Source organism: Antedon bifida, chromosome 6, assembly GCF_963402885.1.
Source record: "Antedon bifida chromosome 6, ecAntBifi1.1, whole genome shotgun sequence".
NCBI classification, from domain to species: domain Eukaryota; kingdom Metazoa; phylum Echinodermata; class Crinoidea; order Comatulida; family Antedonidae; genus Antedon; species Antedon bifida.
The window spans coordinates 12,204,784-12,220,630 of NC_136231.1; positions in this window are offsets into that span (position 1 = coordinate 12,204,784).

Below are 15,847 nucleotides of genomic sequence, written 5' to 3' on the forward strand. Positions count from 1 at the left end.
TTGTGATTTTCGAAAAAACTTGTTAACATAAAAACACCAAAGTGCTTAGAATAGCTTCAAATCGCATTTGGAGACGTTTTAGACCATTTTGTGATTTTCGAAAAAACTTGGTTACACAAAAACATCAAAGTGCTTAAAATCTCATTATAAACCGTTTTAGACCATTTTGAGCAATTCGATAAAACTTTTCACACAAAAACATCAAAGAGCACAAAATAGCTTAATATCGTATTTAAAAACGTTTTAGACCATTTTGTGATTTTCGAAAAAACTTGTTAACATAAAAACACCAAAGTGCTTAGAATAGCTTCAAATCTTATTTGGAGACGTTTTAGACTATTTTGTGATTTTCGAAAAAATTTGGTTACACAAAAACATCAAAGTGCTTAAAATCACATTATAAACCGTTTTAGACCATTTTGAGGATTTCGATAAAACTTTTCTCACAAAAACATCAAAGTGCACAAAATAGCTTAATATCGTATTTAAAAACGTTTTAGACCATTTTTAGCATTTCGACAAAAATTTTTCACACAAAACATCAAAGTGTACAGAATAGCTTCAAATCGCATTTGGAGACGTTTTAGACCATTGTGTGATTTTCGAAAAAACTTGTTAACATAAAAACACCAAAGTGCTAAGAATAATTGAAATCTCATTTAGAGGCGTTATAGACCATTTTGTGATTTTCGAAAAAACTTGTCAACATAAAAACACCAAAGTGCTTAGAATAGCTTTAAATCGCATTTGGAGACGTTTTAGACCATTTTGTGATTTTCGAAAAAACTTGGTTACACAAAAACATCAAAGTGCTTAAAAACTCATTAAAAACCGTTTTAGACCATTTTGAAAATTTCGATAAAACTTTACACACAAAAACATCAAAGAGCACAAAATAGCTTAATATCGTATTTAAAAACGTTTTAGACCATTTTGAGCATTTCGACAAAAATTTTTCACACAAAACACCAAAGTGCTAAGAATAACTTCAAATCTCATTTAGAGACGTTATAGACCATTTTGTGAATTTCGAAAAAACTTGTCAACATAAAAACACCAACGTGCTTAGAATAGCTTCAAATCGCATTTGGAGACGTTTTAGACCATTTTGTGATTTTCGAAAAAACTTGTCAACATAAAAACACCAAAGTGCTTAGAATAGCTTTAAATCGCATTTGGAGACGTTTTAGACCATTTTGTGATTTCGAAAAAACTTGTCAACATAAAAACACCAAAGTGCTTAGAATAGCTTTAAATCGCATTTGGAGACGTTTTAGACCATTTTGTGATTTTCGAAAAAACTTGGTTACAGAAAAACATCAAAGTGCTTAAAATCTCATTACAAACCGTTTTAGACCATTTTGAGCATTTCGACAAAAATTTTTCACACAAAACATCAAAGTGTGCAGAATAGCTTCAAATCGCATTTGGAGACGTTTTAGACCATTTTGTGATTTTCGAAAAAACTTGTTAACATAAAAACATCAAAGTGTACAGAATAGCTTCAAATCGCATTTGGAGACGTTTTAGACCATTTTGTGATTTTCGAAAAAATTTGGTTACACAAAAACATCAAAGTGCTTAAAATCACATTAGAAACCGTTTTAGACCATTTTGAGCATTTCGATAAAACTTTTCACACAAAAAAATAAAGAGCACAAAATAGCTTAATATCGTATTTAAAAACGTTTTAGACCATTTTGAGAATTTCGACAAAAATGTTTCACACAAAACATCAAAGTGTGCAGAATAGCTTCAAATCGCATTTGGAGGCGTTTTAGACCATTGTGTGATTTTCGAAAAAACTTGTTAACATAAAAACACCAAAGTGCTAAGAATAACTTCAAATCTCATTTAGAGACGTTATAGACTATTTTGTGATTTTCGAAAAAACTTGTCAACATAAAAACACCAAAGTGCTTAGAATAGCTTTAAATCGCATTTGGAAACGTTTTAGACCATTTTGTGATTTTCGAAAAAACTTGGTTACACAAAAACATCAAAGTGCTTAAAAACTCATTAAAAACCGTTTTAGACCATTTTGAAAATTTCGATAAAACTTTACACACAAAAACATCAAAGAGCACAAAATAGCTTAATATCGTATTTAAAAACGTTTTAGACCATTTTGAGCATTTCGACAAAAATTTTTCACACAAAACATCAAAGTGTACAGAATAGCTTCAAATCGCATTTGGAGACGTTTTAGACCATTGTGTGATTTTCGAAAAAACTTGTTAACATAAAAACACCAAAGTGCTAAGAATAACTTCAAATCTCATTTAGAGACGTTATAGACCATTTTGTGATTTTCGAAAAAACTTGTCAACATAAAAACACAAAAGTGCTTAGAATAGCTTCAAATCGCATTTGGAAACGTTTTAGACCATTTTGTGATTTTCGAAAAAACTTGGTTACACAAAAACATCAAAATGCTTAAAATCTTATTAGAAACCGTTTTAGACCATTTTGAGCATTTCAATAAAACTTTTCACACATAAACATCAAAGAGCACAAAATAGCTTAATATCGTATTTAAAAACGTTTTAGACCATTTTCAGCATTTCGACAAAAATTTTTCACACAAAACATCAAAGTGTGAAGAATAGCTTCAAATCGCATTTGGAGACGTTTTAGACCATTTTGTGATTTTCGAAAAAACTTGTTAACATAAAAACACCAAAGTGCTTAGAATAGCTTCAAATCGCATTTGGAGACGTTTTAGACCATTTTGTGATTTTCGAAAAAACTTGTCAACATAAAAGCACCAAAGTGCTTAGAATAGCTTTAAATCGCATTTGGAGACGTTTTAGACCATTTTGTGATTTTCGAAAAAACTTGTTAACATAAAAACACAAAAGTGTTTAGAATAGCTTCAAATCTTATTTGGAGACGTTTTAGACCATTTTGTGCATTTCGATGAAACTTGGTTACACAAAAACATCAAACTGCTTGTAAAAATCACATTATAAACCGTTTTAGTCCATTTTGAGCATTTCGATAACACTTTTCACACAAAAACATCAAAGAGCACAAAATAGCATAATATCGTATTTAAAAACGTTTTAGAGCATTTTGAGCATTTCGTCAAAAAATTTTCACACAAAACATCAAAGTGCTAAGAATAACTTCAAATCTCATTTAGAGACGTTATAGACCATTTTGTGATTTTCGAAAAAACTTGTCAACATAAAAACACAAAAGTGCTTAGAATAGCTTCAAATCGCATTTGGAGACGTTTTAGACCATTTTGTGATTTTCGAAAAAACTTGGTTACACAAAAACATCAAAGTACTTAAAATTTTATTAGAAACCGTTTTAGACCATTTTGAGCATTTCGATAAAACTTTTCACACAAAAAAATAAAGAGCACAAAATAGCTTAATATCGTATTTAAAAACGTTTTAGACCATTTTGAGAATTTCGACAAAAATGTTTCACACAAAACATCAAAGTGTGCAGAATAGCTTCAAATCGCATTTGGAGACGTTTTAGACCATTTTGTGATTTTCGAAAAAACTTGGTTACACAAAAACATCAAAGTACTTAAAATTTTATTAGAAACCGTTTTAGACCATTTTGAGCATTTCGATAAAACTTTTCACACAAAAAAATAAAGAGCACAAAATAGCTTAATATCGTATTTAAAAACGTTTTAGACCATTTTGAGAATTTCGACAAAAATGTTTCACACAAAACATCAAAGTGTGCAGAATAGCTTCAAATCGCATTTGGAGGCGTTTTAGACCATTGTGTGATTTTCGAAAAAACTTGTTAACATAAAAACACCAAAGTGCTAAGAATAACTTCAAATCTCATTTAGAGACGTTATAGACCATTTTGTGATTTTCGAAAAAACTTGTCAACATAAAAACACAAAAGTGCTTAGAATAGCTTCAAATCGCATTTGGAAATGTTTTAGACCATTTTGTGATTTTCGAAAAAACTTGGTTACACAAAAACATCAAAGTGCTTAAAATCTTATTAGAAACCGTTTTAGACCATTTTGAGCATTTCGATAAAACTTTTCACACGAAAAAATAAAGAGCACAAAATAGCTTAATATCGTATTTAAAAACGTTTTAGACCATTTTGAGAATTTCGACAAAAATGTTTCACACAAAACATCAAAGTGTGCAGAATAGCTTCAAATCGCATTTGGAGACGTTATAGACCATTTTGTGATTTTCGAAAAAACTTGTCAACATAAAAACACCAAAGTGCTTAGAATAGCTTCAAATCGCATTTGGAAACGTTTTAGACCATTTTGTGATTTTCGAAAAAACTTGGTTACACAAAAACATCAAAATGCTTAAAATCTAATTAGAAACCGTTTTAGACCATTTTGAGCATTTCAATAAAACTTTTCACACAAAAACATCAAAGAGCACAAAATAGCTTAATATCGTATTTAAAAACGTTTTAGACCATTTTCAGCATTTCGACAAAAATTTTTCACACAAAACATCAAAGTGTGAAGAATAGCTTCAAATCGCATTTGGAGACGTTTTAGACCATTTTGTGATTTTCGAAAAAACTTGTTAACATAAAAACACCAAAGTGCTTAGAATAGCTTCAAATCGCATTTGGAGACGTTTTAGACCATTTTGTGATTTTCGAAAAAACTTGTCAACATAAAAGCACCAAAGTGCTTAGAATAGCTTTAAATCGCATTTGGAGACGTTTTAGACCATTTTGTGATTTTCGAAAAAACTTGTCAACATAAAAACACCAAAGTGCTTAGAATAGCTTTAAATCGCATTTGGAGACGTTTTAGACCATTTTGTGATTTTCGAAAAAACTTGGTTACAGAAAAACATCAAAGTGCTTAAAATCTCATTAGAAACGGTTTTAGACCATTTTGAGCAATTCGATAATACTTTTCACACAAAAACATCAAAGAGCACAAAATAGCTTAATATCGTATTTAAAAACGTTTTAGACCATTTTGAGCATTTCGACAAAAATTTTTCACACAAAACATTAAAGTGTGCAGAATAGCTTCAAATCGCATTTGGAGACGTTTTAGACCATTTTGTGATTTTCGAAAAAACTTGTTAACATAAAAACACAAAAGTGCTTAGAATAGCTTTAAATCGCATTTGGAGACGTTTTAGACAATTTTGTGATTTTCGAAAAAACTTGTTAACATAAAAACACCAAAGTGTTTAGAATAGCTTCAAATCTTATTTGGAGACGTTTTAGACCACTTTGTGCATTTCGATGAAACTTGGTTACACAAAAACATCAAAGTGCTTGTAAAAATCACATTATAAACCGTTTTAGACCATTTTGAGAATTTCGATAACACTTTTCACACAAAAACATCAAAGAGCACAAAATAGCATAATATCGTATTTAAAAACGTTTTAGAGTATTTTGAGCATTTCGTCAAAAATTTTTCACACAAAACATCAAAGTGTACAGAATACCTTCAAATCGCATTTGGAGACGTTTTAGACCATTTTGTGATTTTCGAAAAAACTTGTTAACATAAAAACACCAAAGTGCTAAGAATAACTTCAAATCTCATTTAGAGACGTTATAGACCATTTTGTGATTTTCGAAAAAACTTGTCAACATAAAAACACAAAAGTGCTTAGAATAGCTTCAAATCGCATTTGGAGACGTTTTAGACCATTTTGTGATTTTCGAAAAAACTTGGTTACACAAAAACATCAAAGTGCTTAAAATCTTATTAGAAACCGTTTTAGACCATTTTGAGCATTTCGATAAAACTTTTCACACAAAAAAATAAAGAGCACAAAATAGCTTAATATCGTATTTAAAAACGTTTTAGACCATTTTGAGAATTTCGACAAAAATGTTTCACACAAAACATCAAAGTCTGCAGAATAGCTTCAAATCCCATTTGGAGACGTTTTAGACCAAGTTTATAATGAGATTTTAAGCACTTTGATGTTTTTGTGTAACCAAGTTTTTTCGAAAATCACAAAATGGTCTAAAACGTCTCCAAATGCGATTTGAAACTATTCTAAGCACTTTGGTGTTTTTATGTTAACAAGTTTTTTCGAAAATCACAAAATGGTCTAAAACGTCTCTAAATGCGATTTGAAGCTATTCTGTACACTTTGATGTTTTGTGTGAAAATTTTTTGTCGAAATGCTCAAAACGGTCTAAAACGTTTTTAAATACGATATTAAGCTATTTTGTGCTCTTTGATGTTTTTGTGTGAAAAGTTTTATCGAATTGCTCAAAATGGTCTAAAACGGTTTCTAATGAGATTTTAAGCACTTTGATGTTTTTGTGTAACCAAGTTTTTTCGAAAATCACAAAATGGTCTAAAACGTCTCCAAATGCGTTTTGAAGCTATTCTAACACTTTGGTGTTTTTATGTTAACAAGTTTTTTCGAAAATCACAAATAGGTCTATAACGTCTCTAAATGAGATTTGAAGTTATTCTTAGCACTTTGGTGTTTTGTGTGAACAATTTTTGTCGAAATGCTCAAAATGGTCTAAAACGTTTTTAAATACGATATTAAGCTATTTTGTGCTCTTTGATGTTTTTGTGTGAAAAGTTTTATCGAAATCCTCAAAATGGTCTAAAACGGTTTATAATGTGATTTTAAGCACTTTGATGTTTTTCTGTAACCAAGTTTTTTCGAAAATCACAAAATGGTCTAAAACGTCTCCAAATTCGATTTGAAGCTATTCTAAGCACTTTGGTATTTTTATATTAACAAGTTTTTTCGAAAATAACAAAATGGTCTAAAATGTCTCCAAATGCGATTTGAAGCTATTCTTAGCACTTTGGTGTTTTTATGTTAACAAGTTTTGTCGAAAATCACAAAATGGTCTAAAACGTCTCCAAATGCGATTTGAAGCTATTCTGTACACTTTGATGTTTTGTGTGAAAATTTTTTGTCGAAATGCTCAAAATGGTCTAAAACGTTTTTAAATACGATATTAAGCTCTTTTGTGCTCTTTGATGTTTTTGTGTGAAAAGTTTTATCGAAATCCTCAAAATGGTCTAAAACGGTTTATAATGTGATTTTAAGCACTTTGATGTTTTTGTGTAACCAAGTTTTTTCGAAAATCACAAAATGGTCTAAAACGTCTCCAAATGCGATTTGAAGCTATTCTAAGCACTTTGGTGTTTTTATGTTAACAAGTTTTTTCGAAAATCACAAAATGGTCTAAAACGTTTTTAAATACGATATTAAGCTATTTTGTGCTCTTTGATGTTTTTGTGTGAAAAGTTTTATCGAATTGCTCAAAATGGTCTAAAACGGTTTCTAATGAGATTTTAAGCACTTTGATGTTTTTCTGTAAACAAGTTTTTTCGAAAATCACAAAATGGTCTAAAACGTCTCCAAATGCGATTTGAAGCTATTCTAAGCACTTTGGTGTTTTTATGTTAACATGTTTTTTCGAAAATAACAAAATGGTCTAAAATGTCTCCAAATGCGATTTGAAGCTATTCTTAGCACTTTGGTGTTTTTATGTTAACATGTTTTTTCGAAAATCACAAAATGGTCTAAAACGTCTCCAAATGCGATTTGAAGCTATTCTGCACACTTTGATGTTTTGTGTGAAAAATTTTTGTCGAAATGCTCAAAATGGTCTAAAACGTTTTTAAATACGATATTAAGCTATTTTGTGCTCTTTGATGTTTTTGTGTGAAAAGTTTTATCGAATTGCTCAAAATGGTCTAAAACGGTTTATAATGAGATTTTAAGCACTTTTATGTTTTTGTGTAACCAAGTTTTTTCGAAAATCACAAAATGGTCTAAAACGTCTCCAAATGCGATTTGAAGCTATTCTAAGCACTTTGGTGTTTTTATGTTAACAAGTTTTTTCGAAAATCACAAAATGGTCTAAAACGTCTCCAAATGCGATTTGAAGCTATTCTGTACACTTTGATGGTTTTTGTGAAAAATTTTTGTCGAAATGCTCAAAATGGTCTAAAACGTTTTTAAATACGATATTAAGCTATTTTGTGCTCTTTGATGTTTTGTGTGAAAATTTTTTGTCGAAATGCTCAAAATGGTCTAAAACGTTTTTAAATACGATATTAAGCTATTTTGTGCTCTTTGATGTTTTTGTGTGAAAAGTTTTATCGAATTGCTCAAAATGGTCTAAAACGTCTCCAAATGCGATTTGAAGCTATTCTAAGCACTTTGGTGTTTTTATGTTAACAAGTTTTTTCGAAAATCACAAAATGGTCTAAAACGTCTCCAAATGCGATTTGAAGCTATTCTATGCACTTTGATGTTTTTTGTGAAATATTTTTGTCGAAATGCTCAAAATGGTCTAAAACGTTTTTAAATACGATATTAAGCTAATTTGTGCTCTTTGATGTTTTTGTGTGAAAAGTTTTATCGAATTGCTCAAAATGGTCTAAAACGGTTTCTAATGAGATTTTAAGCACTTTGATGTTTTTCTGTAACCAAGTTTGTTCGAAAATCACAAAATGGTCTAAAACGTCTCCAAATGCGATTTGAAGCTATTCTAAGCACTTTGGTGTTTTTATGTTAACAAGTTTTTTCGAAAATAACAAAATGGTCGAAAATGTCTCCAAATGCGATTTGAAGCTATTCTTAGCACTTTGGTGTTTTTATGTTAACAAGTTTTTTCGAAAATCACAAAATGGTCTAAAACGTCTCCAAATGCGATTTGAAGCTATTCTGCACACTTTGATGTTTTGTGTGAAAAATTTTTGTCGAAATGCTCAAAATGGTCTAAAACGTTTTTAAATACGATATTAAGCTATTTTGTGCTCTTTGATGTTTTTGTGTGAAAAGTTTTATCGAATTGCTCAAAATGGTCTAAAACGGTTTATAATGAGATTTTAAGCACTTTGATGTTTTTGTGTAAACAAGTTTTTTCGAAAATCACTAAATGGTCTAAAACGTCTCCAAATGCGATTTGAAGCTATTCTGTACACTTTGATGTTTTTTGTGAAAAATTTTTGTCGAAATGCTCAAAATGGTCTAAAACGTTTTTAAATACGATATTAAGCTATTTTGTGCTCTTTGATGTTTTTGTGTGAAAAGTTTTATCGAATTGCTCAAAATGGTCTAAAACGGTTTCTAATGAGATTTTAAGCAGTTTGGTGTTTTTATGTTAACAAGTTTTTTCGAAAATCACAAAATGGTCTAAAACGTCTCCAAATGCGATTTGAAGCTATTCTAAGCACTTTGGTGTTTTTATGTTAACAAGTTTTTTCGAAAATAACAAAATGGTCTAAAATGTCTCCAAATGCGATTTGAAGCTATTCTTAGCACTTTGATGTTTTTCTGTAACCAAGTTTTTTCGAAAATCACAAAATGGTCTAAAACGTCTCCAAATGCGATTTGAAGCTATTCTTAGCACTTTGGTGTTTTTATGTAACCAAGTTTTTTCGAAAATCACAAAATGGTCTAAAACGTCTCCAAATGCGATTTGAAGCTATTCTAAGCACTTTGGAGTTTTTATGTTAACAAGTTTTTTCGAAAATCACAAAATGGTCTAAAACGTTTTTAAATACGATATTAAGCTATTTTGTGCTCTTTGATGTTTTTGTGTGAAAAGTTTTATCGAATTGCTCAAAATGGTCTAAAACGGTTTCTAATTAGATTTTAAGCACTTTGATGTTTTTCTGTAACCAAGTTTTTTCGAAAATCACAAAATGGTCTAAAACGTCTCCAAATGCGATTTGAAGCTATTCTAAGCACTTTGGTGTTTTTATGTTAACATGTTTTTTCGAAAATAACAAAATGGTCTAAAATGTCTCCAAATGCGATTTGAAGCTATTCTTAGCACTTTGGTGTTTTTATGTTAACAAGTTTTTTCGAAAATCACAAAATGGTCTAAAACGCCTCCAAATGCGATTTGAAGCTATTCTGCACACTTTGATGTTTTGTGTGAAAAATTTTTGTCGAAATGCTCAAAATGGTCTAAAACGTTTTTAAATACGATATTAAGCTATTGTGTGCTCTTTGATGTTTTTGTGTGAAAAGTTTTATCGAATTGCTCAAAATGGTCTAAAACGGTTTATAATGAGATTTTAAGCACTTTGATGTTTTTGTGTAAACAAGTTTTTTCGAAAATCACTAAATGGTCTAAAACGTCTCCAAATGCGATTTGAAGCTATTCTGTACACTTTGATGTTTTTTGTGAAAAATTTTTGTCGAAATGCTCAAAATGGTCTAAACACAGCTGTTCCAGAAATATGAATTAAGTGTAGCGCCCCCAACGTTTCATAGCGTTTTATGGAGTAGTGATTCAGAAAACATATTGTATACAAACCACACGAGGAACCCGGAAGCAATCAAGCATAAAAGGACTGTATTTTAATAGCCAATAAAAACAAATAAAGACCGCGAAAGTCAGAAAAATAATGAATATTCATTAGAACAACCCTGGGTGAAGGTGAAAAACATGTTGTCGGCGTTTTATCACGTGGATTTTAAGAGGTAATGTAATTGAAAGTTAACCAAAATTGTACACCCAACGCCAGTTTTTTTCTCAAGTGATACATTTAAAAAGTAGGTATAAATGTTGTTTTCCATATCAGTTTAAAAATAATTTTTTCTGTTGAATTCTTTGATTTAGTTGGATACTTTAGTTATCCTTGAATGTTTTAAGAAGGTTCGTATTCATATAGCCTGGCTGGATTTTTTCCTATGCTAGCTTATAATAGGCTATGCCCAGGCCCCTTTGCGTGGTTAAAACCAGCTGTGTAAGACTAATGGCTGTTTATTTTTAACACGTAAACATGTCTATACGGGGGCCTGAGTGACAGTAGACCTGTTATAAAGCTGATTAATTACTTGTTCCTGGTCCTAATTAAAAATTAGGCCTAAGCTATTTTAATAATCATTCATATTGGGAGGGGAGTACAGAGTAGTCCAGGCTACAGGCCTAGCTAGGCCTATACTATATATAGGCTAGGCTACATCATCAGCAGGTTAAATGCCTAGCAGCCTACCTAGCATGTCTTAGTCAAAGATCTGTAATATATTAATAGAAAGAAGCTATAGAGTACTGTGACATTAGATATTTAATTATAAATGCATATTTCTTTCATATTTGTATTGTATATTATTTATTATTTTGATATGCAATCACAATATAAATCAGTAAATAACATCAATTTCCGTTATCAATCAATAATATATAAACCAAATTAAAATAAAATAACTTCCAAAAAATTCAATTCAATTACAATTCATATACCATTTATTTACAAAATCATTGTTCTAGCAATAACAACAAAAAATACTACTATGCATACAGTATACTGTACATATATGCAATACTGTAACAATTAACTGAGAAATAGCAAACTATTCCTATTTCCTCAAACTTTTCTGCACTTAGTTACCGGCCTAGTTACTTCATGCTGGATCTCAGGTGAAATAAACGTCAAATGTGACTTCATGATTTCCCGCAAAATTCTCTTCCGTGGTACTGCTGTCGAGGAATTTATTTTGTCTAAATACCTCGTCCATTTTTGTACATAGAGTTTCAAATCTCTTGGTTCATAGTAGTTCGCTATATAAAATATATAAAAGAAATATGGCATTTATTTTTATAGTATTGCATGTTTTAGACATAATTTTAAAGGTGTATAATGTAGGACTGACCAAGTCTTTGACCTCTTGTTCTTTTAGATTTATTCTGTGGCCAGTTTCTGCAATCTTACTATGCTGTTTTGTCACAAGTGACACTGAGAGTTAATTTCTTAAATGCTCAAGATTCTCTTCTAAAGACTGGATTTTAATCATTGTAGCATGTCGATGTGCTGCAGCTTCTGATTTTCTCAAAGTCTGCTAGATGATCACCTGAGATTTAACAATATTGGTCAACCAAATAAATTTCAATCTGCATCAAAAATGAGCATCAAAATTATTATATTTAAAAAATGTTCACTATTTCTTGTAGCAGATAATGATAATATATGGATAATTCATAGGAAAATAAGTTCCAGCCAAAGGTTTGCTTTATTATGCATATAAATAGGATAAACAATTTTGAAATTCTATGCTCAAAGGGACAATGTGTATTTAAAGAGCAACTTGACCAATTGAGTTAATATGTAATGTCAATGTAAAGTTGAAACAACATTTGAATTTACCAGTCAAGATGTCGGCATCCTGTCGCGTGTTGAATATTATAACATATTGACACCTGGAAAAATAGTTGATTGAGGAAATATTTAATAAAGAAAAAGAGGTATATTTATAAATTACTGTAACAATTGTTTGTTTTGACAGTTATTTTATACTAACATTGTTCTTTAATATGGAAGTACAAACACACATTTCATTGTTTGGAGTGTGTATTAAACTTTCTAAAGAGGTGGTTATGATTATTTACCTACCCTGTTTTATTCAATGTCTACCAGGTATGGCCTAACAACGCTGTGCGATATTGTTTTGCTTCTTTTTTTTTCACTGCCATGGTCTAAAAAACAATAGATGCAACTGTACTTCCCTTTAAAAATAAATCAATTTTTAAATCTAAAGTACTTCAGTTTTGTGTCCAAACAAATCCAAACAAGAGAGCTAATAGCCAAAATATTAAACCATTATTATACAAATGTATTAATATTAAGGCCTAGCCTAGGCTGTAGGACTGTCACTCAGTCACACCAGCTAGCCTAAAAATGCACCAGGAAAGCAATAATTATTATTATAAACACATGCCATTAATTATTTGGTAACAGTTATAATGATTAAATTTAGGATTAGGGTAATAAAAGGTTTAACTATTACGAATTTTCTATGTTTGGGCCTAGCGTCATTCTAGGCCCACATTACTGTCACGGTCATCGCGGGCGTCAACGCACGTTCTAAGCCTATCGCCAAACCGTTTTCTCGCCGATAACAATAACAATGTATAAAGGGGTTGCAAAATATGCGAGTTTTACTAAAAACTGAACCAGGCTATATTAACAAAACTTGTATTATTTTGTTTATATAATAATGATGGACTATATTCTAGTTCGTTCTTTTTCTAAAAAAATGAATTATATCCAAAAAATAAGTAAAGAATACAATGATATTTTCTACTTACGATTGTTTACTATTTCATTACACAGTTTATCTCGACTTCCTGGTTTATGTGCGGGAGAATATTTCAGTAAAATGGACAATATCGTCGTTTATTTATTAATTTATAGTAAAGAAACAATAAAATATTTATTTTTTAATTGAATATACACTTTTTTTAATCGTTTTGTTTTGTAAAAAATGTTTTTACTACATAAAAACTCACGATAGCGAAATTTAATTTGGCGTTCGCGAAATAATGGTTTGTAAACAAAAATTATATGTTCGCGCGACTCGGGGAGCCTCGTCTGCTAACACTGAGGGCGCTTGACTTTTTCTAATATCTTAACACTAGTTGAAACAGCTGTGTAAAACGTTTTTAAATACGATATTAAGCTATTTTGTGCTCTTTGATGTTTTTGTGTGAAAAGTTTTATCGAATTGCTCAAAATGGTCTAAAACGGTTTCTAATTAGATTTTAAGCACTTTGATGTTTTTCTGTAACCAAGTTTTTTCGAAAATCACAAAATGGTCTAAAACGTCTCCAAATGCGATTTGAAGCTATTCTAAGCACTTTGGTGTTTTTATGTTAACAAGTTTTTTCGAAAATAACAAAATGGTCTAAAATGTCTCCAAATGCGATTTGAAGCTATTCTTAGCACTTTGATGTTTTTCTGTAACCAAGTTTTTTCGAAAATCACAAAATGGTCTAAAACGTCTCCAAATGCGATTTGAAGCTATTCTTAGCACTTTGGTGTTTTTATGTAACCAAGTTTTTTCGAAAATCACAAAATGGTCTAAAACGTCTCCAAATGCGATTTGAAGCTATTCTAAGCACTTTGGTGTTTTTATGTTAACAAGTTTTTTCGAAAATCACAAAATGGTCTAAAACGTCTCCAAATGCGATTTGAAGCTATTCTAAGCACTTTGGTGTTTTTATGTTTACAAGTTTTTTCGAAAATAACAAAATGGTCTAAAATGTCTCCAAATGCGATTTGAAGCTATTCTTAGCACTTTGATGTTTTTCTGTAACCAAGTTTTTTCGAAAATCACAAAATGGTCTAAAACGTCTCCAAATGCGATTTGAAGCTATTCTTAGCACTTTGGTGTTTTTATGTAACCAAGTTTTTTCGAAAATCACAAAATGGTCTAAAACGTCTCCAAATGCGATTTGAAGCTATTCTAAGCACTTTGGAGTTTTTATGTTAACAAGTTTTTTCGAAAATCACAAAATGGTCTAAAACGTTTTTAAATACGATATTAAGCTATTTTGTGCTCTTTGATGTTTTTGTGTGAAAAGTTTTATCGAATTGCTCAAAATGGTCTAAAACGGTTTCTAATTAGATTTTAAGCACTTTGATGTTTTTCTGTAACCAAGTTTTTTCGAAAATCACAAAATGGTCTAAAACGTCTCCAAATGCGATTTGAAGCTATTCTAAGCACTTTGGTGTTTTTATGTTAACATGTTTTTTCGAAAATAACAAAATGGTCTAAAATGTCTCCAAATGCGATTTGAAGCTATTCTTAGCACTTTGGTGTTTTTATGTTAACAAGTTTTTTCGAAAATCACAAAATGGTCTAAAACGCCTCCAAATGAGATTTGAAGCTATTCTGCACACTTTGATGTTTTGTGTGAAAAATTTTTGTCGAAATGCTCAAAATGGTCTAAAACGTTTTTAAATACGATATTAAGCTATTTTGTGCTCTTTGATGTTTTTGTGTGAAAAGTTTTATCGAATTGCTCAAAATGGTCTAAAACGGGTTATAATGAGATTTTAAGCACTTTTATGTTTTTGTGTAACCAAGTTTTTTCGAAAATCACAAAATGGTCTAAAACGTCTCCAAATGCGATTTGAAGCTATTCTAAGCAGTTTGGTGTTTTTATGTTAACAAGTTTTTTCGAAAATCACAAAATGGTCTAAAACGTCTCCAAATGCGATTTGAAGCTATTCTGTACACTTTGATGGTTTTTGTGAAAAATTTTTGTCGAAATGCTCAAAATGGTCTAAAACGTTTTTAAATACGATATTAAGCTATTTTGTGCTCTTTGATGTTTTTGTGTGAAAAGTTTTATCGAATTGCTCAAAATGGTCTAAAACGGTTTCTAATGAGATTTTAAGCACTTTGATGTTTTTCTATAACCAAGTTTTTTCGAAAATCACAAAATGGTCTAAAACGTCTCCAAATGCGATTTGAAGCTATTCTAAGCACTTTGGTGTTTTTATGTTAACAAGTTTTTTCGAAAATAACAAAATGTTCTAAAATGTCTCCAAATGCGATTTGAAGCTATTCTTAGCACTTTGGTGTTTTTATTTTAACAAGTTTTTTCGAAAATCACAAAATGGTCTAAAACGTCTCCAAATGCGATTTGAAGCTATTCTGCACACTTTGATGTTTTGTGTGAAAAATTTTTGTCGAAATGCTCAAAATGGTCTAAAACGTTTTTAAATACGATATTAAGCTATTTTGTGCTCTTTGATGTTTTTGTGTGAAAAGTTTTATCGAATTGCTCAAAATGGTCTAAAACGGTTTATAATGAGATTTTAAGCACTTTTATGTTTTTGTGTAACCAAGTTTTTTCGAAAATCACAAAATGGTCTAAAACGTCTCCAAATGCGATTTGAAGCTATTCTAAGCACTTTGGTGTTTTTATGTCAACAAGTTCTTTCGAAAATCACAAAATGGTCTAAAACGTTTTTAAATACGATATTAAGCTATTTTGTGCTCTTTGATGTTTTTGTGTGAAAAGTTTTATCGAATTGCTCAAAATGGTTTAAACGGTTTATAATGAGATTTTAAGCACTTTGGTGTTTTTGTGTAACCAAGTTTTTTCGAAAATCACAAAATGG